The sequence below is a fragment of the Podarcis filfolensis genome, assembly GCF_964270895.1.
Source record: "Podarcis filfolensis genome assembly, chromosome: 11".
NCBI lineage: Eukaryota > Metazoa > Chordata > Lepidosauria > Squamata > Lacertidae > Podarcis > Podarcis filfolensis.
In genome coordinates, this window is record NC_139613.1 from 47,120,163 (window position 1) to 47,145,606 (window position 25,444).

Below are 25,444 nucleotides of genomic sequence, written 5' to 3' on the forward strand. Positions count from 1 at the left end.
AGATAGGTAGCCGTGTTGGTCTGCCATAGTCAAAACAAAAAAATTTTTTTTCCCTTCCAGTAGCACCTTAAAGACCAACTAAGTTAGTTCTTGGTATGAGCTTTCGTGTGCATGCACACGAAAGCTCATACCAAGAACTAACTTAGTTGGTCTTTAAGGTGCTACTGGAAGGGAAAAATTTTTTTTTGTTTTGTTCATTTACAGTCAGTGACACGTGACTCAGCCTCAAACAGATGCCATTTTCTCTTGAGGAACAGTGGTGTATTCGAGGGAGGAAAGTACTTCAACTGTGTCTGCCTGGCAAAGAGACAACTATGTCATGTCGGTGGAATAAGTGACAGGCGTGCTTGGCAGAGTCAACTGTTGTACAGATGAGACAACTATTGATTAATTTGCAACTGGACCCAGCCACCTAGGCTGAAACGTATTTGCTCAGAGATGCAGAGTCGAGATGATGAAGTGGCCTTGTCCTTTTCAATGCCAGCAAATTCCTTTGGGGCGCGATGCTGTCTTCCCATATCTCTTGGCCCATAAAGTCATCTGTTTTCTAAAGCTTTGGGGAGCGCTTTTGGTTCTGCGCTCCACAAAAGTAAAAGAAGATTCCATGGCAGTAGAGGAGGAAAGAAAACTCTGTCATGCAGGAGCGGTTCAGCCTTGAGGATTAAGAGTTTGTTAGTTTTTTCCTACCTGTGTGTTCATACCAGGCAACAGGTGGATTCAATCATGTTTTGCTTGTGAAAGCTGCAACATGGCACCTTCTAGATCTTGTAGGGCTACAGTTTCCATCAACCCTAACCATTGGTCATGCTGCCTGTGGAGGATGGGACCTGCAGTCCGATCTGGAGGCCCAAATTTCAGATATTTTAACAGCACCATCCTATGCAGATCCCCAGATCATAAAGAGAATTACTGCCCAACAAGACAGTGACAAAAATCCACCAACAGCATACAAATCAATATGGCTAACCTGATCCAAAACACCCACCCACCCCTCTCACACATGAAAACAACGATCACCATAGCCAATCACAAGCAAACAACCACACCCTAGGCCAAACGCAACCTCTCTCACCACCAAAGGAACACAAGTAAACAGCAGAGAACCTGCACAAGCGACGCTGACACAAAACCCCACATATATTAAGTATAATAGAAACATCGCCACCCAACCCCACCCCCACTCACCTTTCCCCCCTCCACCTCTCTCCCCCTTTTCTTCCTCAACAAATGAAACAGATCTGTAAAAAAAATGTTACTTGGGGGGAAAAGAGAGAGACATTGCACATACTTTTGTAAACCAAGAAAATCTTTAATAAAAATACATTAAAAATAAAAAATAAAGAGAATTAATCACAGGTGACGCTGAGCAGGACTGCGGCCTAACAGTGCAATTCTAACATATCTGTGCAGAAGAAAGTCCCATTGAGTTCAACTTGGCTTACTCTCGAGTTAGAGACTTAAATCATGTTTTAAATATGATCAATGATAATAAACGATTTGCATGAATTACTTTGAATGCCGAACAAATGAGATTAATTTCTGATTGAGTGATAAACGTGAGAACCTGAAAGGCAAATCTGTTTGTTGAGTTATTTGGACCGTAATAACTTTAAAAAATGAAGGAGATGTGCAGAAGGGAAGGAGAAGGCATGGGAAAAGATGCAGAAGGTTTATTTCAGAATAAAACTTTTCTTATTCCTATAACATTCCTGTTTCTTTTGGCAAAGGAACAGCTCTCTGTGGGTTTCTGAAAAGGGCTCTGCAAGATTTTGCAGAAAGGCCCTGTAACACTGTTACGTTGCTCCTTTATCTTCAAGCAGTCCACCAAGTTGAGTTTCAGTCAGCGACAGAAGACAAGGAGTGACACGCTTGCGAACACTATATCAACACAATATGTGAACATGCATGAGCAAAACTGGAAGCTGATGTAATGTTATCGCTAGAGCAAATAGGAAATGTTTCAATATGGTTCACCATACAGATAAGTTGCAGCCGAAGATGATGGTTGCAGAAGATGCTCTTTTACCAACAGTGCTGTTGGACCTCCCTGGCTGAATATAGGGCCAGAGATTACTGATACAAAGGCTACGTTTGCTCTGGATTAAGTCCCACTTCACTCAATGGACCTTGCTTCAGAGTATTTGATGTTTCTCTGTGTTCTTATTTTAATACAGTAATTCACACACACACACACACACAGAGAGAGAGAGAGAGAGAGAGAGAGAGAGAGAGCATTTATCAGTTGCCTTGGGACAAACCTATCAACCTTTGTGCATGGTTTGTTGTGAGGGTAAAAAGTGTCTTTCATCTCAGTGGTGTAACATGGGTTGCCAGCAAGTATTGCACCCTCTAACCTGTGTTAGGGGCCAGCAGCTTCCTCTACAGAGCCAGGATCAACTTCCCTTTGCAGAGATACTTGGGTGGGCTGGGGGACTCTCATTCTCCCTTGGGACCAGCCCTTCATCCCGACTCTCTTCAGTGATTGGTCCACGGCTCATAACCCACATATCCTCCTATTCCATGTTGTCCCCGGTGCCACCAGAAGCACCAGCTGACAAGGGGGTAGTGGGGCAGGGCTGGCACGGACAGAGCTCCTCAGCACCACCCACTGATAGTCTAGGACGAAGGGGGTGGCTTGGCAACTTCCCCGAGTGGCAGCCGCGACACCCTGTGACCCATGTATTTATTTATTTATTATTACAACTTTCTTTCTTTTTTTGCTTTTGGACTTTTGTGCCGCTAAGAATTTTGCGCCCTGTGGCCCCCACCCACACTAGGCCACTGTATCTTCTTGGAATGGACAAGGCACAAATGCAAAAAATAAATACTCTTCAACAGCAGTATCTGAATGATGATAGAAAGGATTATTTATAGAGCAGCAGGGCTAATCTTTGATAATCCCTTCTCAGTGCACACGGACAGTCCGAAAGTATCTTTCCCCTCAAGGGCTGATATTTCTCTTTTGTTCTGCAAATTTTCAGCAGAGGCTGGCATGGTTAATGTCACTAAGGCAGGGGTCAGCAAACGTTTTCAGCAGGAGGCCGGTACACTGTCCCTCAGACCTTTGTGGGGAGCCGGACTATATTTTGGGGGGGAAATGAATGAATTCCTATGCCCCACAAATAACCCGGAGGTGCATTTTAAATAAAAGCACACATTCTACTCATATAAAAACACGCTGATTCCTGGACCTTCCGTGGGCCGGATTTAGAAGGTGATTGGGCCGGATCCGGCCCCTGGGCCTTAGTTTGCTTACCCATGTACTAAGGCATTCCCCACACATCAGTGGAGACTTCTTGCACTTTTGTCCTCTTCAACCTCCTTTAAAAAAACAACAACCAAAAAAAACCCCATGCAGGAATTTAAGGGGGTTTATTTTAGGATAGGCTGTTCATGGTACCTAGCTACTCCTGCATAAATTCCATTTAAGTCTACAGGATTTGCCTTTGGATAACCAATGACAGTATTGCTCCCTAAAAAGTATACAATCTCTCAGCTGCCGGCAGTTTCAGCTCTACAGACAAGAAAGGGTTAATTCCATTTGGCTCCAGAAGTTATCTGCCCCTGAGCCCTTCATTCTTCCAGGTATGCAGTACTTGTAAAGACATCTGTTTGATTAGGAGATTAACCTATCTAACACAACACCCGGTTAAGTATATGCCTCTCCGAAAAAAGCCACAAGATAAATTGCAACCATGCCATGTTAATCTTTCTCAGTGGGGGAGAGGGAATCTTGGACCACTGCTAGCATCAGAGCAGAAGGAATGATGCATTTGATATGTGGAACGTCAGGTGCACAGAAAGGGCACATCTTTATAATATTGCCCCAAGGGTGAAAATTGGTCAACCGGTGTCATCGTTAATCTTGCAGCAGTGTCTAAAATGGTGCAGTCATTTAGTCCAAGAAAACTCTGCTTAACAGCCAGAGTACATATTTGATTTAGATCCAGTGACAAATGTATTTTGAAGGCTTCCTGGCTGGCCAATGACATATTAGATCATGTCTGTAAAACAAAATTTAATATTAGAATAGTCAACTAAGAGGACACTGTCTTCCTCCTCCCAAATTCTTTTTAAGAGTCGAAATAGAATTTACAGGGTGTGTTTTTTGGGGTGTGGGTTTTTTTTTTAGTGTCACACAAACTGCTAAAAGTTACTGCAAGGCAGCTGGAATAAAATATACATTATTGAGTTTATATTTTATTGAATGATTTCCCCCGCTCAATTTCAGAAACAATGCAGATAACTAGTAGAAGCAGGAATGAAGAATGCCTTCTAGCTGGAGAAAGGGGAGAGAAAATAAGTTTATAGCATTGCATTATGAATGGGAGGATTCCAGCAGAGGTAAAATTTGATGTGCATTAGGACTCGATTACCTAAATATTAGTTACTCGGAAACCCTATGGTATAAAATCACTGTCATAGCTTACGCCACCTCAGTTTTAGCAAGCCTTAAGTAATAGCACTTCTGCTTGTTCTAATGGGAATGTTTGGGATTCTCTAGGGCTTTCCCCATGAATCAGATTCTTAAATCACTTTTCTTACACAGAACCATGAAATAAATCCGATAGCTTTACAGGATGCTCACAGAAGAAGCACCACAGAGGAAATAGCCTTTGGATAAATCAATGGAAGGAATAACAGCAAGTAATTGGAAGAGTTCTGAAATGCTCAAATCATCTGATTTAAATTATGAAATCCAGGCAGTGACAGAAAGGTTGCCATTGTAACACCAACTGTTAAATCTCTCTCTCTCTCTCTCTCTCTCTCTCTCTCTCTCTGTGTGTGTGTGTGTGTGTGTGTGTGTGTGCATGTGTGTGTAAACTAGTGATGAATTACATCCTTCCACTCACATCATGTTATAATAATAATTTATTATTTATAACGCACCCATCTGGCTGGGTTTCCCCAGCCACTCTGGGTGACCCCCAACAGAATATTAAAAACACGATAAAAGATCACATATTAAAAAATTCCCTAAACAGGGCTGCCTTCAGATGTCTTCTAAAAGTCAGATAGTTGTTTGTTTCCTTGACATCTGACAGGAGGGCGTTCCACAGGGCGGGTGCCACTACCGAGTGGGCCTTCTGCCTGGTTCCCTGTAGCTTCCCTTCTTGCAGTGAGGGAACCATCAGAAGGCCCTTAGCGCTGGACCTCAGTGTCCGGGCTGAAGGATGGGGGTGGAGATGCTCCTTCAGGCATACTGGGCTGAAGCCATTTAGGGCTTTAAAGGTCAGCACCAACACTTTGAATTGTGCTCAGAAATGTAAAGGTAAAGGTAAAGGTAAAGGGATTCCTGACAGTTAAATCAAGCTGTGAATGACTCTGGGGTTGCGGTGCTCATCTCGCTTTACAGGCCAAGGGCGCCGGTGTTTGTCGGCAGGCAGTTTTTCTGGGTCATGTGGAACACCAACACCAGAGCAGCGCACAGAAACACCGTTTACCTTCCCGCTGGAGCAGTACCTATTTATCTACTTGCACTTTGACGTGCTTTCGAACTGCTAGGTTGGCAGGAGCTGGAACAGAGCAACGGGAGCTCACCCCGTCGCGGGGATTCGAACCGCCGACCTTCTGATCGGCAAGCCCAAGGCTCAGTGGTTTAGACCACAGCGCCACCTGCGTCTGTACTGTACTGGGAGCCAATGTAGGTCTTTCAGTTGGCTCAGAAGCTGAGCCAGTTTCCAAAAAAGTCAGGGAGAGGGATGGAAGGGTAGTGGGCCTCTCCCCCCTTCTCTCATGCAGGTCAAACCAAAGTATCCCATGGAAAATCTTTTTCCTTTCCAGTGAACATTTCTCCAGCACTCTGCAGCCTCCCCAGCTGCCTGCACCCCCTGATGGGAGACGTTACCTCATGATGCTGGTGCCTGGAGAAAGCAGTGAGTTGGATAAGGAAAAACCTAATCCCGATTGGATTGGAGATTCTTTGGTAGATTTACAAAAAGAAAAACACAGACTGATTTTTTTTTTTTAGAAATGGGCAAGATGAGAGGTGAACACACAGAGCATTTTCTTTTTTGAAAAAAAGACAAAGACTCCTTGTGCTCCACTCTGCTCCCCCTTTCCTCCCACCCATAATGGCTTTGTCCTCTGGCTGCACCTCAGAGCCGGCGCATCATGCAGGTCTGGTCCTTGACAGTGCTAGTCTCTCCTCCTCACCTGCTCTCCAGCAGTCGCTATGAGTGGCCCAAGGGAAGAGATTGTCAGCGGCAGCCATGGAGAGGCCACAGAGAGGCAACAGTTTGTTCCCTCGCAGCCGCCACTACCTTTGCTCAGGACAAGCTCTGTCTCACCCTCCTCTCTGAGCTCATCACTGGCAGCACTGTCAGGGAAAATAGGGACATTTCAGGATCAAATCAGAAGCCAGGATGGCTTTTGTAATTCTGTCCATGGAAAATTGGGACACTTGGACACAAGGTATGTCAAAGAGCAGTGGATCCAAATTAGGGGTCTGGGGACCCCTGGGCGTCTATGGAATGCACCCAGGGGGTTCATGAACCCACCCCTTGCCTTCCCCCCAAAAAACTATTTTTTTGTCATTTTTTGCATGGTAATATCACAAATGTTGGTTCAAAATTGGGAAAGGAGTATGACAAGGCTGTATATTGTCTCCCTGGTTATTTAACTTATATGCAGAATTCATCATGCGAAAGGCTGGGCTGGATGAATCCCTAGCCGGAATTAAGATTGCTGGAAGAAATATCAACAACCTCAGATATGCAGATGACACAACCTTGATGGCAGAAAGTGAGGAGGAATTAAAGAACCTTTTATTGAGGGTGAAAGAGGAGAGCGCAAAATATGGTCTGAAGCTCAACATCAAAAAAACGAAGATCATGGCCACTGGGCCCATCACCTCCTGGCAAATAGAAGGGGAAGAAATGGAGGCAGTGAGAGATTTTACTTTCTTGGGCTCCATGATCACTGCAGATGGTGACAGCAGCCACGAAATTAAGAGACGCCTGCTTCTTGGGAGGAAAGCAATGACCAACCTAGACAGCATCTTAAAAAGTAGAGACATCACCTTGCCAACAAAGGTCCGTATAGTTAAAGCTATGGTTTTCCCAGTAGTGATTTATGGAAGTGAGAGCTGGACCATAAAGAAGGCTGATCGCCGAAGAATTGATGCTTTTGAATTATGGTGCTGGAGGAGACTCTTGAGAGTCCCATGGACTGCAAGAAGATCAAACCTCTCCATTCTTCAGGAAATCAGCCCTGAGTGCTCACTGGAAGGACAGGTCGTGAAGCTGAGGCTCCAATACTTTGGCCACCTCATGAGAAGAGAAGACTCCCTGGAAAAGACCCTGATGTTGGGAAAGATGGAGGGCACAAGGAGAAGGGGACGACAGAGGACGAGATGGTTGGATAGTGTCTTCGAGGCTACAAACATGAGTCTGAACAAACTGCGGGAGGCAGTGGAAGACAGAAGTGCCTGGTGTGCTCTGGTCCATGGGGTCACGAAGAGTCGGACACGACTAAACGACTAAACAACAACAACAATCACAAATGTTCTGGTCTGTTTTTGTGCCATGCACTTTTCCAATATATTGGCCAAAATCGGTTTTGAAAACACACCATGATAACGATTTTGACCCGGCAATATGCAGCAATGTTTCACTCCTTGCGCAAGGGAGAACAGGGCAGCCAATTGCGAGGTGCTGCCTGTTGGGATACTGCCGGGGAGACGGGGGCATCAGGCAGGCCCCCAGCTGGCTCCAGCCAATGACCGGCAGCCGGGCGATCATCGGTCTCCCTTGGAACAGCATCAAACAGCGACACGAGCCTTAGATACGTTTAGAGACTCGGCACGCTCTCTCAGCAGAGTGAATAAATCTTCTCACAACGGAAGCGGCGGACAGAGTCATGTGTAAGCATATTTACAGCATTTATTCAGCATAGTTCAGGAACAAAGAAAAACATGTCTGCTTCCCTTCATCTCCAGCAAAACAGCAATGCAAAAGCAATATACAAACGGAAGTTCCCAGCAAGCCTGTGCTGGAAATGTAAACAGGCATGTGACACACAACAGTCATGCCCGTTCCCTTTTAAGGTGGAACGGAACTGTACCCTAACACTGCCTTCCCCTCACACTGACAGAGAACAAGGCAGTTGATCGCTCTCACTTCAAGGCACCATGGTACTATCTTCCCCTGGCACTGAGGCGAAGACGCTTTTCTTGGTCAGCAGGAAAGCAGCAGCAGCCACAATGGACTTGTATCTTTGCTGGATGCCACCGCTGGCTGCCCTGCTGATGGCAGCTTGAAGCACCCCGTACCCCACACCCCCTCCCACTCTAACCATGCGGTGAATGTGACTTCGCTTCCTCTCCTCCCCCAACCCATCCAATGTCTGCGGCTACTCCTTCCCTTCGGATGCGAGTGGCGCTGTGGTCTAAACCACCAAGCCTCTTGGGCTTGCCGATCGGAAGGCTGGCGATTCAAATCCCCGCAATGGAGTGAGCTCCCATTGCTCTGTCCCAGCTCCTGCCAACCTAACAGTTCGAAAGCACACCAGTGCAAGTAGATAAATAGGTACCGTTGCAGCAGGAAGGTAAACGGTATTTCCGTGCGCTCTGGTTTCTGTCGTGGTATCTTGTTGTGCCAGTAGCAGTTTAGTCATGCTGGCCACATGACCCGGAAAGCTGTCTGTGGACAAATGCAGTCCGTTCTGGAAGTCCATTCAAGTTCTGAAACGTTTGAAAAGTGGAAGCCTCAAAACAGAAAACTCAAAATGGAAGCTGCGTTTCCTGTTCAACTTCTGAGGTGTGTTCGAAGACCAAGGCACTTATTTCTGGGTTTTTCACATTTGAGGTCTGAAACATTTGACTATGGAGGCGTTTGAAAATCGAGGTACCACTGTATATTGGAATATCACAATGTTTAGCTGCTGAAGTATCACGAGATTGAAAACCAGATATCTCAGCTCTAGTCTGCTTTTTAGTATACCTAAAATGATTTCCTTATGTGAGGCTACCTCACATTTTGTTCAAAAAATTGCTTTAACTACCACTGAGTTATCAACATTTTTGAAAGTAGGGGGTCTGTCGCTTGGCTTGAGAAATAGGGGGCCCTCGGTAATTAGCTAATTGGGAACCACTGTGGTAGAGTATACCTCTTGTGGCGTATTTGCAGTGCGGGGAGAGCTGAGGTGGTAAACAGAAGCCATGCTTTCCCATTTCTGAACAGAACATGGTCTGTTCTGTACATAACATGACACGAGCTATAGAGCATACTTTGTTGTGGATTACAGGGCATGGGGGCACAGGATTTGTGGAAAGCATAAAATGCGTTTGGGGAGCACTCTGGGTGATTGCACGGATAAGCAGTTTTCAGTGGCGAAAACTGAAACTAATTCTGTTTGCTTTAATGAAACCATCTGTTTTAGCAACCAGCGTTCAATGGAAGTAGCTCTGAGAAGATGTAGCTTTCTTTCTGCATGCTTTCCCCATTTGATCAGCGGCGCACGCATACTGTGGTCGGCTTTGTGCGACATGACTGGCAACGTTATTTCTGAGACAGAATGAACTTTAATGTTAAAGACACAGACGCTTCACAGAAGGTACCTGTCTTGTGAAGTTTGCACACTGCCTTATTCATGAACAACTTAAGAGTGACACTAGCTCAACTTCAGCCAGCCAGGACTTGAAAGACCATGCTTTTGGAAAAATAACATTATTTATGTTGTACATGAATGGGTACATTTTGTATTTAAGTTTTGAATGTCTCTTTCTGGTTGTGCACCAACTGGAACGTGGAATATATGATATCCAAGTTGCCATTATGCAGAGCGGTTGGAATTACATTTTTTTTCCCCAAAAGAGAGAATGTGGGACAGTCTTGTGAGCATCACAAATGGTGCATTTATTCATCTGGCCAAGCTGAATGGAGAATGTGTGAACGCTATGCACACCAGCCATGCGTATAGCTTTTGGAAACCCACAAAATGGTGTGGTATAACCGGAGACAAGCGGTGTGGTGCTTGCATATACTACAGTTTGACAACAGCCAACATCATGGACCACATGTTGAAAAAGCAGAAGGCCTTTGGCTTAGAGGAATATCTAAATCAGCCTTCACCAACCTGGTGTAGGGTTACCAAACGTCCCCGTTTTCTGGGGACAGTCCCTGGATTTGTGAATAAGTCCCCGGACTTATTTCCCCACTCTCTGCAAGATCCCAGAGAATTCCAGGCACTCACCCAGGGTCTGTGCTCCTTTGGAAAATTGAGACACAGCACAGACTGCCTGTGCCGGTCCCGTGGGTTACCCAAGAGGCGAGGTCCAAGCTTGAGTGAACAGCCATGTCCTTTGAGTTTACCTGTACCTTTGGTTAAGAGCAATTGGGACCAGAGGAATGTCACCTTTGCAAATTCCTTTACAAATCAACCTGATCCAGACTCCTCTTGCAGATGAATGTGCGGATCAGATTTCAGCTATTCGTTGGCTTTTGCAGTTCTCCAAAAGTTGGGATAGAGTTCACAGCTTAAAACACACACACACTATAACACATTTTGAGAGAAATATGCTTTAAGATTTATTTATGACATTTCTAAGTTGCCATTCAAAACATAATGTCTTCCCATCTCGGTTTACAACAGGCATAGGTAAACTCTGGCCCTCCAGAAGTTTGGGACTACAATTCCCATCACCCCTAGCTAACAGGACCAGTGGTCAGGGATGATGGGAATTGTAGTCCCAAACATCTGGAGGGCCAGAGTTTGCCTATGCCTGGTTTACAAGATACAAAACTCAACATATAGAAAGGCCACATAAAATATCAAATGGCTATAATAAGAGTAAGAACAGTAAACTAGGGTTACCAGACATCCTTGTTTCCCAGGGAAAGTCCCCAGATTTGCGAATAAGTCCCCAGACAAATTGCATCCATGGAATGTCCCCGGATTTCGTGTAACGTCCCCGGGAAACACAACAGTGGCAGTTTCAGCAGCCCAGAGCAGTTGGCTCTGGCTGGCTTCAGGAGCGGCTCGGAAGTCCCCATATGATGGTGGTGCAGGGGCTCTAAGGTGCGGTTTCTGGGCTACCTCCACCTTCCCTGACCCCAGCAACTAAGCTGTGAAGGGAGGCTTCATGCTGCCTGTCAGGGCAGCCTCCCAACTCCTACTTGTGTGCAAGCAGGAGTGGGGCGGGGATCTCTCAGCTGTGAAGGGAGGCTTCACGCTGCCTATCAGAGCTTGCGTGCAAGCAGGAGGGGACAGGGATCTCTCAGTTAGGCAACGGGAAACCTCCCTTCCCATCTGAGGGATCCCTGCCCCCTCCTGCTTGCACACAAGTAGGAATGAGATTGGGGCTGCTCTGATGGAAAAGGAGGCATTGCGCTGCCCGAACCTCATCGCCGCTGCTCTTGGCCTTCCTTCTCTGCCTTCCATGCCTGACCCACCGCGCACCACTTCCTCACCACCACCACCAAAGAACCAACAACTCAGGGGCTGCCCAGGCTCATGGAGAAAGGAGATAGAAGCCTTGGAGGAAGGGGAAACATGGTGGTTGAGGTCAAGGCGGCGGCCGCCCCTCTGCCACCACCATCGCTGCAGCATCAATGTCCCGAACGTGTAGTATGTATGTTTGTACCTGTATTGTGTTCCCGGATTCATTGAAAAAAATTTCTTAACCTTAATCTGGTGCCCTTCAGATGTTTTGAACTACAAGTCCTATCACAATGTTGGCTGATGGGTATCATGGTTCAAAGCAGGACTGTACCTGGAAAGCTGATCTAAATCCCTTCACTGATTCTGTTTGCATGGCCGATCTTGCTCTGATGCATGGCTTTGAAGTATTTAAGTAAATATATCTCCAAGCAGAAAAAAATAGATGTAAACACTGCTCAAACTTCATTTTATCTGTTTGTTAATGGGGCGCCCTTTGCACCAATAGGGTTTTGGCTGGGGTGGCCTCTGTTAAGTGTACATCTAGCAGCAAACTATGGTTTCTTGTGATGTAATGTGTGAAACAGCCCATAGTTAAAGCTGCAACCCTTTGCCTACTTATGTGCAAACAATACAGTCTGTGTATGGACCATTCATTTAAACCACATGATACCCCCTGAAGAATCATGGGAACTGTAGTTTGTTAAGGATACAATCAACTATAGCTCTGTGCAGGGTAAACTACAGTTACCAGAATTCTCGGGGGTAAGTAATGTGCGTTAAATGTGCTTTAAATGCAAAGTGTGTACACAGCCCAAGTTAAAACTTGCACACACATACAAACAAGTGTGGTGTGTATATAGTTTTAATCTACAGGATTTTCTTCCCATCCCTGCTCAGAGCTCACTTTGAAATCTCTCTTTCCCCATGCCGAGACCTTCCTACAAAGGCCAATGTATTAAGTCAAATGGGGTCGGGAGACTTCAGGTCTAGTCAAAAAGTCCTCCCCAAGGATTTAATGTGTGAACAGGCCTCTCTGCTATATATTCTGCCTCTTGTTTGTTTAACAAAGCGGAGGTGGGGGATTACATGATAAATCACAGTCATTTTTATAATGTAAATGAAGGAAGGAGGAAGCCTTTCGCAAAAAGCACATTTGCTTCATTAGAATTTGGGAGCTTCCTTTGCACAAGAAAGAAAACCCTCTTCCCTTACCAGCTGTCCGTCTCACCACAAGGAAGTGATGTGTTAGGGAACTGGGTAGAGAAAAGGGAGCGGATGAAATCCTGACCAGGAAGTAAAAGTTTCTCTCTCTTGGCATGATAGTGCCAGCTACATCTGAGAAACTGCTACAGAGCATTAGTGGCTGAAGGAATAAACACTGGAAATAAGGGTTTATTGGTTTTACATATGCCATACTCCCAAGCCAGCTGCTGTTGGAACCTAACACTCATGCTAGATACATATATTTTAAAATCTTTAAATGAACTGCAAAGCCCTACTTTCTACAGATCTCTCCAGAAATAACCATCTTTATTTCCTAGATCAGCTTTTCAAATCCTGGTTAAACTTTTATATTGAGGGATGGTGTCATGCGCTGTTGTGGACAAGCATTTGAGAATCTCAGTCTAAGGAATCCCGGACTCAAATATCAGTATAACAAAAAACTGTTTTAAGGCTGCAGTGTGATATACTTAGCTGGGAGTAAGTATCACTGAACTCAGCGTTCAGACCTGTAAAGGACTGCAGCTTAAGTAGCCAAACTCAAACCACCAATCTCAGCCAATGCTGTTGCAATGTGGGAATGAAAATAGTGGTCTACCTTACCTTAGTGGACCATGTAAGAATGACCGTGAGAAGGCAGCGTCTCTCCACTTACACGCGACCACCTATATGTGCGTTTCTGGAAAATAAATAAAACAGATTCAAACCAGGAGATGGTGGGAGAGAGGTAGAGGGTCCTTTTGGCTCACAAGTTGACCTTCCCTGGAGCCCAAAGAGGACTTCAGGGAGGGCAGAAAAGACACTGGAGGCACAGTGGGACTTTGTTTAGGCCAGGGGTCAGCAAACTTTTTCAGCAGGGAGCCAGTCCACTGTCCCTCAGACCTAGTGGGGGGCCGGACTATATTTTGAAAAAAATGTTTTTTAATGAATTCCTCCGTATAGTTAAAGCTATGGTTTTCCCAGTAGTGATGTATGGAAGTGAGAGCTGGACCATAAAGAAGGCTGATCACTGAAGAATTGATGCTTTTGAATTATGGTGTTGGAGGAGACTCTTGAGAGTCCCATGGACTGCAAGAAGATCAAACCTCTCCATTTTTAAGGAAATCAGCCCTGAGTGCTCACTGGAAGGACAGATCATGAAGCTGAAGCTCCAATACTTTGGCTACCTCATGAGAAGAGAAGACTCCCTGGAAAAGACCCTGATGTTGGGAAAGATGTAGGGCATAAGAAGAAGGGGACGACAGAGGACGAGATGGTTGGACAGTGTTCTCGAAGCTACCAGCATGAGTTTGACCAAACTGCGGGAGGCAGTGGAAGACAGGAGTGCCTGGCGTGCTCTGGTCTATGGGGTCATGAAGAGTCGGACACGGCTAAACAACAACAACAAATGCTCCACAAATAACCCAGAGATGCATTTTAAATAAAAGCACACATTCTACTCATGTAAAAACACGCTGATTCCCGGACTGTCAGTGGGCTGGATTGAGAAGGCGATTGGGCCAGATCCGGCCCCCAGGGCTTTGTTTGCCTACCCGTGGTTTAGGCTGCTCAGCCTCCCCACTTAACAGCTGATGCAAGCATGAGCGCACTTTTCTGCTGTCCTCCAGCTGGTCTCAGAGCTTCAACAAGAGTTGTGTGGAAAGAGCTTGAGGGAGAGAGGAGGAGAAAATGGGTGTTTAGAGTCTTTTTAGAGGGTGCTTCCCACTTACGAGATATTTGCTTATGTGTGCAGGGGCCCTGAATGTAACCCCTGTGTAAGTGGGTGGGGGAGATGCAGGGGTTACGTTCTGGTCCCCTACCCAGTGCATGTGTGGATGGGCAAACTAGATTTCCTCTGTGATTCACACTTTGTTAGGTTACAGCAAATGATAAGCTGAAAGCCTTTGTTAGATGTTAAGCAGGGGTTGGGCACCTTGATCTGATCTGAGCTCTCAGTGCCCACATCCCTAACCATTGGCCATGCTGGCTGTGGAATTCAAACTCCAACAATATCTGGAGGGCCACAGCTCCCGTACCCCAGTGGAAAGCTTAGTGTTTGTCATGGGAACATTCAAATGGAATCAGCTTACTGAAAAGACCCTTTAAATCCCATCAGTTCAATTTGACCTTGATTTTTGAATACGCCGCCGCTCAACTTGTTTGTGCAGATTTAGAGTTCTTTTATGAAATAATACATAATAAAAATGACTCAATTTCCCGTTGAGCAAATCAATAGGTACGGAGCCAGGAATCTCACACTGACAGAGATAACTGCATTTTGTTTTAGCGTTAATAAATTCTTATTTGTCTGGATTTTTCTATCTGCTCCCCGATTGTTTAATACTTGCCGTGCTTTAGTCTGTCTGCTTGTAAAACTATTCGTTCCATCTGAAAAAGCGACATAATCCATCGAAGAACAAATATGTAGGATTAGCACATTATGAAGAATAAAGAGCAGCTTTCAGCTCTCTGCCATAGATGGTGTTTATCACATTTTTCACTACCCAGCTCGAATAACGCAGAGATAAAGGAGGCTGAATACATCTACCATAATAGAGTGTTTTACAACAACAACTGGAATGCACATAAAAAGATGATGCACGTCTTCCCATATTTTCTCCCTTTTTCTTCTCTCCTCCTCTATTTTTTTTTTTAAAGAAAGAAATTACAAACACACACATTCTCCACTTGTACAAAAGTCAGTTTGGACTTTTTCCTGTCTCTTATGTTAATGTATTCATGGAAAAATCTGGTGCTAAGGGTGGCTCTCCAATTAAGACAAATGAGGCACATTGAATAAGTCCCCCAGGGCACTGCAGGGGTGCTGGCATTAATCGACTTTATTCTTTTCTGTCAGGGCTGAACGGGGGGGAAACAAAAGCATGAAAATGCAACACATCCACTTACAGAATAATAAAGGCTGTTGTTTAAAAGCGTGAAGAGTTTTGGCACCCTTCTGGGGCCTTATGCAAATGAGGCTTTCCCTGTTCTGCTACCAAGCCATCGGTCTTGGAAATTAAAGATGTACTTGGTCGCTTAAGAGCTGAAAGGAGACGCGCAGTCTGCAAGTCAATTAGATATGTATTAAGCAAATAAATCAGGGCTGACTGATATTGGCTGAACTAAAATGCCTTCTTAAAAGCTGACAGTAATTCTAATTTGATTGACAAATCTGTGTGGCCTTCTATTAAGCTAAATGAAGATGAGAAAATCCTGATTATTTGGGGGGCTCTAGCCAAACAAGCAAAGCCCTTCCCTTTATCGAGAGAGATCACAGACCCCAGGCCCCACCCTGTTCCTTCAAAGGATAGCCGGCCTGCTGATGAGAAGCAGCAAAATAACAATTTTTAAATGCATTTTTACTGCCGGCAAGGGAGAGAGGTGCTGGTGGGATTTCTTAGATGTCAAAATACGTCTTGTGCAAGATCCCGTTGCTTTGTCGCAGCTCCTGCCAACCTAGCAGTTTGAAAGCACACCAGTGCAAGTAGATAAATAGGTACCGCTGTGGTGGGAAGGTAAACGGCATTTCTGTGCACTCAGGCTTCTGTCATGGTGTCCCATTGCGCCAGAAGTGGTTTAGTTCTGCTGGCCACATGACCCGGAAAGCTGTCTGGAGACAAACACCAGCTCCCTTGGCCTGAAAAGCGAGATGAGCACTGCACCCCATATTCGCCTTTGGCTGGACTTAACCGTCCAGAGGTCCTTTACCTTGTGTAAGATTATTTGTTTTAGATATTATTATTATTACCCATTCTTCACCAGCAGGTCTTAGTGTGGGTATGCTCATACTTTTATTAAAAGTCTACAGATCCTCATCTCCCCCATCACCGCCATAATAGCAGAAAACCACCATATTCAGTATTGTCACAAAAGGTAAAGGTATTGCCCCATGAGAAAAATCCCAGAATCCGTTTTAGGGCAATACCCTTGTTAGACCAACCAAAATATTACAAAATTCTATACACGCTCTTGAGTTCTCTATGACTCTTTGACAGGCTAATAGTATTTTTTCCACCAAAACTCTCCAGAATGCCGTTCCATGTAGGGCTGGGAAAAGCTTTTGCCTGAAACCCTGGACAGCTACAGTACTGCCAGCCTAAGTAGACAATATTGAGCTGGATGGACCAACTCTCTCAGAATAAGGCAGATTTCTATATTCCTCTCTTCCTCTGAGGAAACCTGCATTGGTGTGTACTGAAGAAGGTTCCCCTTCCCATATTTGAGTCTTAAGCCACTAGGTGCAACACCATATGTATATATGATGCAAAAGGGATGCAGGTGGTGCTGTGGTCTAAACCACTGAGCTTCTTGGGCTTGCCAATTGGAAGGTCAGCGGCTTGAATCCCCGCAACGGAGTGAGCTCCCGCTGCTCTGTACCAGCTCCTGCCAACCTAGCAGTTCGAAAGCACACCAGTACAAGTAGATAAATAGATACCGCTGTGGCGAGAAGGTAAACAGCGTTTCCATATGCTCTGGTTTCCATCACAGGGGTCTGTTGTGCCAGAAGCAGTTTAGTCCTGCTGGCCACATGACCCGGAAAGCTGTCTGTGGACAAACACCGGCTGCCTCGGCCTGAAAGTGAGATGAGCGCTGCAACCCCATGGTCACCTTTGACTGGACTTAACCGTCCAGGAGTCCTTTACCTTTACCTTTTATATATGATGCACAGAAAGTGAAACAAACTCAAACAAAAAGACTGAACACTGAATGGGAGAGCATTGATACAGAAAGCTTTCTTCCAAACTGGGAGCAATCTTCTCCATTGTTGACAATGCCTCCCAATGCATAATTTTGGCACCCTCAATTGTGGGTGGTGGTGGTGGGGAACCCTTGAGGGCGTCAAGAGCATTTGTGCAAGCTGTGCTGGGGGGGTGGGGAGTGAACACCAACAGGCACCACGCGTTCACAGCTGAAATATGATTTGCACCAAATCGGTTTTGCTCACTCGGATTAAAAGTGATCCGCATAAAAGAGCGCTGGATGTGAACCATAAAAGTGGTTCATAAGGTGGATTTATGATGTAACTAGAACACCCACATCTACATCGGCTTATTCACAGTCTTGGATTATGTATCCGCAAAGGATTCACAAGCTTTTCAAAAGGCAAACATGTCAAAAAGCCTCTTTGCCTCAAGCTTTCCCGCATACTTGTTTTTGTACAAGTCTGTCGGCAAGAGATAACGTGGCAGAAAAGAGGGAAATGGTATGAGGGAGCAGGAGGAAAGATAGAGAAGATTTTGTAGCTGTGACTTCAGGGCTGTAGGACTTCCAAGGTTACTTTGAACAACACAAAACTACCGCTAATTTTTTTATTTTTTATTTGGCTCTTCACAATGCGGGGAATAGATTTGGGCTGTGCATATATACAACTAAATCCTGCTAATATTAAGGGAACGCAACTAGGCCAGCTGCTAATTGTCATCCTTGGTGCACACATGGCAGAAGACATCTGAGGAGATCATAAAAGATATCTATGTTTGTGCACACATTACAACTTTCTTTGGCTCTGGCCAGAGGCACCGAGTTGCGACCAACACTGGGAGGGGGCGGAGCTGTCATGTGCACATTGATGTCACACATGTTGCACAACACGCATTGGGAGGAGGCTGATAGTGGGAGAAGGCCGAGCACAGAGGCAGGGGGCTAAGCTTTCCCCCCCTTTTTAAGTGAATATAAGGGAGCCCCCCACCCCGACCCGAAGTTCCCCACACCTGCTTAATAATTTTAATGCCATTTACTAAAACGGCATAGGACTCGATTGATTCTCCTGACCTACTTTAAAACACACATACTTGGCTTAATAATTTATAGTGCAAAGGGGTGTTATGGAGCGAAGTTCTTTAAATAGCCTTTAAAATGTTCTTAAAATAAAGCGAGCGTGAATTCTGATGGTCATTGCACACCAGGGAGTAAGTCCCATTGAATCACATGGAAGTTACTTCTGAGTGAACTCCCATAGGATTAGGGCTCCTTACCATTTGAATGTATTAATACAGTAATCTTCCTTGAGCATAAGGCCCATTGAACCCAATGGGATTTGCAACTGAGTACGTAGCTTTAGGATGTCACTGGGATTCTGTACCCATTTACTTGTGTGTAAAGCTCACTAAGGTCTGTGTGACTTACTCCCTACCATGTATTTGTAGGGTTGCAGTCTTTGCACGTTCAAAGACACAGACGGATGAAGAGAGGTGTTATGTACTGAGGTGTTTTTTTTTTTAAAAAAAATATTTATTCTTTTTTTTTAATACCGACAGCAGTGTTATGTACTGAGTTGAATAGGATCCAAAATGCAGCAGTCTGATTGGTCCTAGAACAATAGGATCCAGAATACAGCAGTCTGATTGGTCCACAGGAGCCACCCAATCCAGCTCCAGATGGAAGTGAATCCGCAACCTGATTGGCCTACAGGAGAATCCTGGAATTAGCCAATCACGTGGGGCCCATTGTGTAAATAATGTATACAAAGCAGACATTCTGGGGGAACTTCCATTCCTCCTCACCACTATGAGCTGTATAAAGAGCATGAAATCCACTCTCAACTCCAAGTATATTTCAGGAGTGGTCCCCTTCCAGATTAGGATTGCGGAGGGAATAGATATGTCCTAATGCATTTTCCACCGGATGTGGGGTTCCAAAATAAACAAATACAGTTCATTTAGTAAAACAGCAATTAATGTTAAGGGGATTATTTCTGCCTGTGGGGCTTTGAGGGATTTTGAAAGATAATCTAAATAATTTGTTTTCTTAAAATAATATCCTTTTAGAAAGTACATTTATGTTTAATAGGTTGAAGACTTGCAATTTGAAGTAAATAATACAATAATATGAAACGTGGGAGACCCAGCGCTGCTCTTATAACTGCATACATAATGCATGATTTCATGATTACATTTTAATGTAATCTCCCATTTTTGAGCTGCGAGTCAGACTACTGTGGAATCTCATCTATGTTTTATACATTATTCCTCCCAAATATCCTTTAATTTCCCAGCCAGAGGTTTATGGATATATATTTTTGTGCTTAATTTTTCAAATTAGCATTTTGTATGCATTAATATGGAACGGGAGAAAGCTAGGAAATGTGCCTAATCCCGAATCTGCAAGCTACCTAAGTAGTAATTAGTAATTACAGAGTTAAATATTGTCTACCATCATTATTGGGCTGGAGCTAAGGCTCCACCATTGGCTCGTTCTTACGATTACTTGCCTTTTCCTATGTAGTTCATCCAGAAAACAGCCTCTTGTCCTGAGACTACAAACAGAGTAAACTCACTTTATAAATCAGAATTTAACAACCTACTTGAGATCAGTCTCTGGGAAATCTCTCTGATTATTTCAGGAATGCTTCATAATGAACGGTTCATGGATCTAAACCAGCCTTCCTGATCACTGAGTCCCCAGATGCTGTTAAACCACAACCCCCCATCATCTCCCCCCCCCCCAGTGGAGGTTGTTCCATTAGGGTAAATGGGACACTGGTCCACTAAACTCAGCCTGCCTTCAGCCAATCACTGCCTGCCATCTTACCACCAGTGAAAGGATGGCTCCATCTGTGATTGCTTATTTCTCCACATACTATTTCCCTCCCTACTTTTTGCCATACCAATCTCAATGGACATCAGCCACCACTGCTTGGACCATTGGCTATGCTGGCTGGGGATTATGGGGGAACCTAGGTCAAAAACATCTGGGGACCAAGGTTGGGTAAGGCTGACTAAGGTTCGGTTGTTATGAACAGCTAGGCATGAAGAAGCATAATTTTGAAAAGCTTTTTTTTTTAAAAAAAAAGTACAGTGGTACCTTGGTTCTCAAATGCCTTGGTACTCAAATGCCTTGGTTCTAAAACGTCAAAAACCCAGAAGTAAGTGTTCCGGTTTTTAAATGATTTTTGGAAGCCGAACGTCTGATGCGGCTGTCAGCTATTGATGCTGGGGCGCCAATCAGAAGCTGCGTCTTGGTTTTCGAACATTTCGGAAGTCAAATTATTCCAAAATAATTTACTAGGCCAACCTATATATATATACAGTGTGCAAGCTTATGAGTTGTCCATAACTTTTCATTAGGTTAGATGGTAAACATAGCAAAGTTGGGGAAAGGAGAAAGTCATTTGATGTTGAAACCATGGAGTCCACATCTGGTCACAGTCTGGAATGGGATAGAGGTAGTAGACATGCAAATAAGGCTACTTAGGTGCACTGCAGAATGCATTTGTGTCCAGTTCTTTATACCTACCCAAAACAGATCAATATCAATTGATCTATAGAAATATAATGGTTGATGGAGTTTTCAGGTTGGGTAATAGGCAGGGAGCATTCTTAGCACAGTAGCATTTGAGACCCCATTGTGTCTTGCATAGTGGGATGACAAATCATGAATAAAGATGAATTGGTTTGGTTACCACTGGTTTTCAAATGGAGGGTTATTTTACAAGTAATATCCTTAACAAATGTTGGCCTATGTCAGGCATAGGCAAACTCGGCCCTCCAGATGTTTCGGAACTACAACTCCCATCATCCCTAGCTAACAGGACCAGTGGTCAGGGATGATGGGAGTTGTAGTCCCAAAACACCTGGAAGGCCGAGTTTGCCTATGTCTGACCTATGTCATTGGTCTAGCTATGGTGGGGCCCTCCAGATGTGGTTGGTCTACAACTCCCATTGGCCTATCAGTCAGCATGAAAAATAGGCAGGGATGATGGGCATTGTAGTCTAGCAACATCTGGCTCTCATGGTGGCCACCAATGCCCATGGGAGCCCACAAGCAGAACTTCAGTGCAACAGCACTCTGCACTTGTGATTTCCTGAAGTTGGTACAAACTGTAGGCTACTTACTTTTATAGTAGATTTATATGGGAATATGTTGCTGTTGTTATTGTAGTTGTTGACATTATTCCTAAACTATTTTGTGAATTGTTTTCCATACGCATGTCTCAAGGCAGTTTACAGACATATCATAAACCAATTTTCAACCTAAGGACAACTAGAATTAGCATGTTTTCCAAACAGTTTTTATGAGGAAAAGTGAAAAGTGATAGAAATTTCAGATAGCCTTCAAGCCATTACAAGATAATGGCAATGCACACACATGCACAAAACAACCCATATTCGGTAGCATTTCATTTTTGTAACGTTTTAGATGTTTTCTCTTCAATTTATGCATTTCCCCTGTCAAAAGACATTTAATTTTGTTTTAAGATCTTTGCCTTCATGATGGGCCTGTACAGTCAGGCCTCAGCTCCAGAAAGTTTCAGAACGCTGGTTAAAGAGACATTATTCCAACACATTTCTATTATGATAAAAACCACAGAAAAGAATGTGGGCAGAAAGATTGCCAGAAAACATTTATGGAGTTTGGCTCAAAAACTAAAACAACAGTAGGCTGAACTCCCAAATAGAACATTGATTCTTGGTTGCTAGTGTCTGCTACCATTTCAGTTAAAATAGCTGCAAAATGAAGATTCTTTTAAACAAATGCAATGATACTTCAGGACGACCTCTTCTCAAACAATGCTCCATTTTCTGTGGTTTGGTACAAAGCCAAGGCAAAATTTAGATTCCTTTGCTTTTCATAGAGGGTCCCTACAACAAACACAACTCCATAAAGCAGACTGACAATTCAACAATTGTGCAAGGTTCAGCAAGACTCTGCAAAAAAATATTACACGGGACAAAATTCATGCCGCTGAAAATACAGGCTGCCAGCAGCTCGAGTAATTACAAGGGAAGGCAGTGAAGTAATGAATTCTTTTACACAAAATTCAGATCTTGGACTGAACGTTGCCCATTATTGCAGTTCAAAGGCAACTATCTCAGGAATTGTTCTTTTAATGTTTGCTCGATGGTTTTAGTTGTTCTTTTCTTGTCGGAGCACAATTGTTGTCTTGATCACTGCGATAAAAAGAGCTACACTGCGGCTTTGTAGTGAATCCAGTTGGCTGGGTAATGTGTTCTTTGAAGAATTCCAAAGTAGGGAAACAAAGGCTAAGGAAATAGAGGGCCCAGAGCTATTTGTTGAGGGCTGTGGGAATCTAACACATCCCAATGAAACAAAAACACTCTCCATTACATCCACATTCATACGTGATTCCAGGTTCTTTTATGTCTTCCAAACCAGGATTTTAGTTGTGTGGGGTTTTTTTTTTTTTAAAGGAACATAGACTCTTTTGTGAATTCTTCTAGTCAGATTTCCAGTCTTCTACAGCTCTCTTCAGTTTCTATCCCCAGAGAGACTAATTCAAAGTCACCATTATTGCCATAATAACCACGCAGCTGTGAGAAGGGCTTTGACTAATGAAAAGGCCAAAACTGGTTTCTATCAGGACTCAAAACTTTAATTGATTAATTGGGGTGCTTATACAAAGAAAGCTTGAGCGGTTCAAATCTGGCCTCCGATTCACTAGAGGGGTTGATGACAAGCAATGGCTGTTTCCAGATTCACCCTTTTCTCTGGAACTCCCATTCTTATTTACTTTTTATAGAATAGCCAAACAATATCATTGCCAAATCTTCACATTCCAGTGTTTCATGAGGTTGTCTCTTGTGTGTTTTGAGGCTGGATTTACGGCAATTAAAAACTGAAATACATAAATAAAATAGTTATTAAGTCTATTTGATTAGATTCCTGCACTCCATGCAATGCCCTTTTATTGCTTCCCACAAGTGTGGCATTCGAGTTCTTGATAACTAGCAAGTTACTTGCACACTGAAGAGCCTCTCTTAAGGGTTCCTTATTGTCAGTTTCTGTTCACACAAAGCAGGACTTCCATTACTGTTTCTTCCAGGAAAGAAAAGCTTTTCAATTTTCATATTTAAAAATTAAAAATCATTTATTATTATTTATTAAATTTCTATAGCACCCTTCATACGAGGATCGCAGGACATATTATAAATCACAAATATAAATAACATAGTAACAAACAAAAACAATACACTCTCATATAGTCTAAAAGGCCGTCAATTTTTTAATTAGCCAAAGGCCTGGAACAAGAGGAATGTTTTTGCTCAGTGCCTAAAGAAATGTAAGGAAGGCTTCAGGCAAGCCTCCCTTGGGAGAGCATCTCACAAATGGGGAGCCATCACAGAAAAGGCCTTTTCTCATGTTGCCACCCTCTGGACCTCTTGAAGGGAGGCAACCCAAAAAGGGCCTCAGATGACAGACCCTCCAAGTGTCCCTATTTTCCAGGGACGTCCCTGATTTAGAGAAGCTGTCCTGGTTTCTGTTTTGATCCTAGAATGTCCCACTTTTCCTTAGGACGTCCCTATTTTCACTGCCAGAGTTGCGGTTGGTGCTGTGGTCTAAACCACTGAGCCTCTTGGGCTTGCTGATCGGAAGGTTAGAGGCTCGAATCCGTGCGATGAGGTGAGCTCCTGTTACTTTGTCCTAGCTCCTGCCAACCCAGCAGTTTAAAAGCACATCAGTGCAAGTAGATAAATAGGTACCACTGCTGCAGGACGGTAAACAGTGTTTCCATGTGCTCCAGCACTCATCATGGTGCATAGCTGTCAAGTGTCCCTTATTTGAAGGGACAGTCCCTTATTCCAGCGCCATGTCCCGCTGCTGTCCCTTATTGATGGATGTCCCTTAAATGTCCCTTAAATGATGTCCCTTAAATTTCAAAGGAAGCCGCTCCTCTCCTTCCCTCCCTCTTGGCCAGCTAGCAGGGAGGCTCCAACTGTGTTGCTTGGCTGCGCTGCTCACCCAATAAGAAGTCTAAGAACGACTGGGGGGTGGAGCTTGCATGCCTTGTGCTGATCAAATCGGCTGTGTTCCCTGGGGACTCGCCTTTGCTCAGCGCTTCCCAGCGGAGAGATGACGGTGGTTTTCCTTGAGGCTTCGTTTAGCGACTGGCTGGGCTTTCTGCCTTTGGTTCAGAGGGGCTCAGAAGTTGAACATACCTGTGCTGAGTGCTCGGATTGGAATCGGATGGATACGTCATCGACGGCCCACTCACCCTTGCTGGTGAAAAGGTCTGTCTGGAGCGGGGGCACATGATGGGGGAAAAGGAAAGGAGATCTCGTGGGAGGCGGGGAGGCTGTGTGTGTGTGGCTAGTTAATGCAAGCTGAGGGGTTTTTTGAATGCTGGACGCCATTTTGTTGCACGTGCTGCTGCAAACTTTGCAGTGCAAAGCCAGGCCGGGGAGCCATCTTAAGGTGAGGCTGCATAGGCCTTGTGGTGCATGTGATTCAGATTCTATTCAGCTGAACCTCTGGTTACAAAGTTGGTTGGACAGTGTTCTCGAAGCTACCAGCATGAGTTTGACCAGACTGCAGGAGGACAGGAAGACTGGAGTGCCTGGAACAGGTGAGGCTGCAGGTCCCTTATTTTGGCTGCTGGTCCCTTATTTTCAAGGCTGCTGGTCCCTTATTTTCAAATCTGTAAGTTGACAGCTATGTCATGGTGTCCTGTTGTGCCAGAAGTGGTTTAGTCATGACCCGGAAAGCCGTCTGTGGACAAAGGCTGGCTCCCTTGGTCTGAAAAGCAGGATGAGCACCACATCCCATTGTCACCTTTGACTGGACCTAACTGCCCAGGAGTCCTTTCCCTTTCCTGTTATCATATCTTACCTGGCCTGCCCCACTTCACACAACGTACCGACACCCTGAACCCCTGTGATTAAGCCCCCACTGTTCTCCTCCCAAGCACATCTTCCCTCCTTGAATAAAAACAAACAACAACAAAACCACACAAATAAAAAAGTTAAAACAATCATAGCAGTGAAGCCGCCAATATGACTTGCACAGCAGTTAGGTCAAGAAAAAGCTTTATCACTTGGCCTATAATCTTATTTCATTTCCTACACCATGATACATACACAAACATTTCTCTTGTAACATGACATTCTGCACTCACCATTAACTC